This window comes from Nannospalax galili, unplaced genomic scaffold, assembly GCF_000622305.1.
Source record: "Nannospalax galili isolate Female #2095 unplaced genomic scaffold, S.galili_v1.0 scaffold741, whole genome shotgun sequence".
Lineage (NCBI taxonomy): Eukaryota > Metazoa > Chordata > Mammalia > Rodentia > Spalacidae > Nannospalax > Nannospalax galili.
This window is the reverse complement of record NW_008346093.1, coordinates 1,752,185-1,755,046: the sequence shown is the minus strand read 5'-3', so window position 1 is coordinate 1,755,046 and position 2,862 is coordinate 1,752,185. Positions and strand designations below refer to the sequence as shown.

General features: G+C 39.3%; 1 pseudogene; it reads right to left on the bottom strand.

The window, feature by feature from the left end:
* LOC103741693 overlaps positions 1-2,862 on the bottom strand; it is a 56,256-nt pseudogene that overhangs the window by 42,094 nt on the left and 11,300 nt on the right.

Genomic DNA, 2,862 nt, shown 5'->3' with positions numbered 1-2,862 from the left:
TGACTGTGACTAGTAATAATCAGATACATAGAGATTAGAGACACATATGCAAACATCTAAGTGTTAGTTGCATTAAAAATGAGTCTTTCTGTAGGAAACAGTATATTTTAAAATGAACTGGAGATCTTTTTTAAAGGTTAAAAACTCATTCAATTTTATGTCTTACAGGGTTTATACTGAGTTCAATATTATTAATTCAAATGTGAACCTAACAATTTACAGCCACTTTTGAAAGAGATGTCTCTTTGCTCTGGAAATTGTTATTGAATATGTTAAAGCTGTAATGAAATTCTTCTTCTAATCATGTGGTTATTAAATAAATTTTTAAAAAAGGAAAAAAACTTATCCTTTAAAAATTATTAGTTCTAGACAACCTGCCAGCCTCTTTCCTGGACACCAGGGCTGACCTCTCGGCCCAGATCCACCACTGCTTCTTGATCCTTTGCATCCAGACCACCCAGTTCCTTCTTGCAGTCCGCAGGAGCCCTCTGGGCCTAGTCCTGCCCTCACCTCCCTCTGCCTCCCTGGGCTGCACAACCCACCAGCCTCTTTCCTGGACACTGGGGGCTGACCTCTCGGCTTCCTAATCCTTTGCATCCAGACCACCCCAGTTGCTCCCTGCAGTCCCCAGGAGGCCTTGGGGCCTCTTCCCGCCCCCATCTCCCTTTGCATCTCTGGGTAGTATGGCCATCAGCTGCCTGAGACCAGCATCTTTCCTGGGCCCAGCTCCCAGGCCAGTCCAACCCCCAAATTCCTGAGGCCAAAGTCTATCCTGGAGGGATCCACTGATCCTCATCTGACTTGGGCCTCTGTGGGAACTCCTGAAGACAAAAGCAATCTGGCTACTCCAATATAAAATCAAAAGAGAACTGGAAGCTTAGAGGAACCAGCTTTTCATGCCCAAAAAGTAAACCACAAAGACACATAAAGTTTACAAAAAGAAGCAGACCTAAACTTGAAGGCTTGGTCTCACACAAGGATCAGAAACTACAAAAGAACTTCAAATGTCAAAATCATAGAGAAAAAAATAATAACATGAAAAACCAAAATAACATATCCCCACCAAATACCAATAGTCCTCTAGAAGGGTACAGTGAGAAGCCCCTAGAGATAATGCAGGACATGGAACTCAAAAGAACAATTATAAACAGGATAAAAGAATTCAGTGAATTTAAAGAACACACAAACAAATCAAAGAACTGAAGGAAGATAGGGATAAACTTCTGAATGAATTCAGAAAAGAGCTAGAAATATTGAAGACTACTCAGGCTGAAATGAAGAAGGAAGTGAAACACTCAGTAAGCCAATTAGAAATGACAGGAGAAAGCCTCACCAATAGGATGAATGAAATGGAAAACAGAGTATCAAGATTGGAAGATAAAGTGGATGAACTAGACCACTCAAGCAAAGATTATGAAAAATTTAAGAAATCACAAGAATGGAATATGCCAGAATTGTGCGACACCATAAAAAGACCAAACTGATGAATCATAGGCATACAGGAAGGAGAAGAATCCCAAGATATTGGCATGGACCAGATCTTCAACAGAATTGTAGAAGAAAATTTCCCAAAATTAAAGAAAGACATGGCCAGACAAATACAAGACTCATATAAAACACCAAACAGACAGGACCAGAAAAGAAATTCTCCACAGCACATCATAGTATAAAAACACTAAACATGCAGAACAAAGAAACAATACTGAAAGCCGCGAGAGAAACAACAAGTCACATATAAAGGAAAACCCATTAGGATTACAGCTGACTTTTCAGTGCAAACTATGAAAGCCAGAAGATCCTGGTGCAAACTATGAAAGCCAGAAGAGCTTGGACCAAAGTATTCCATTTTAAATGAGCACAGATGCCAACCTAAATTACTATACCCAGCCAAAATGTCTACCATAGTCTAAGGGGAAAGAAAAATCTTCCATGACAGTCCATAAAACCAGCCCTTAAGAGAGTTCTGGAAGCAATACAAAGAGCTGAAGAAAGGAATGACTATACCCAAGGGGTTGCAGAAAAAAACTCAATGAAGGTATTAACTGTGGGAAAGTACAGCTATATCAAGAATGAGACCAGAAATAAAAATGACAGGATTGACACATCTTTCATTAATAACTTAATTAATGGACTGAACTCCCCAGTCAACAGACAGACTAGGTGAATGGATTAAGAAACAAAACCCAACCTTTTGTTGTCTACAAGAAACTCATCTCACTTTCAAGGACAGGCACTATCTTAAGGTGAAAGGATGGAAAAAAACATACCAAGCCAATGGAACTAAGAAAAAAGTAGGCGTAGCAATTCTAATATCTGCCAAAGTAGACTTTAAACCAAAACTAATCAGAAGAGATAAAGAGGGCCACTTCATTCTGATCAAAGGAACAATAAACCAAGAAGATATTACAATCAAGAACATATATTCACCAAATGCTTGAGCACCCAACTTCATAAAAACAATACTACAGGACTTTAAGACCCAGATTAATCCCAACTCATTAATAGTAGGGGACTTCAATACCCCACTGTCTCCATTAGATAGGTCAACAGGGCAGAGAGTTAACAGAGAGACATCTGAATTAAACAATATCATATATCAAATGGACTTAACAGACATCTACCGAGTATTCCACCCAAGCACCAAAGGACATACTTTCTATTCAGTGCCCCATCAAACCTTCTCCAAAATTGACCATAACTGGGGCATGAAACAAACCTCAACAAATACAAGTAGACTGAAATAATTCCATGCATTCTATCAGACCACAATGAAATAAAGCTTAAAATCAACACCAGAAGAAGCCCTAGTCACCACATGAACACATGGAGATTAAACAGCACACTCCTGAATGAGGAACTGGC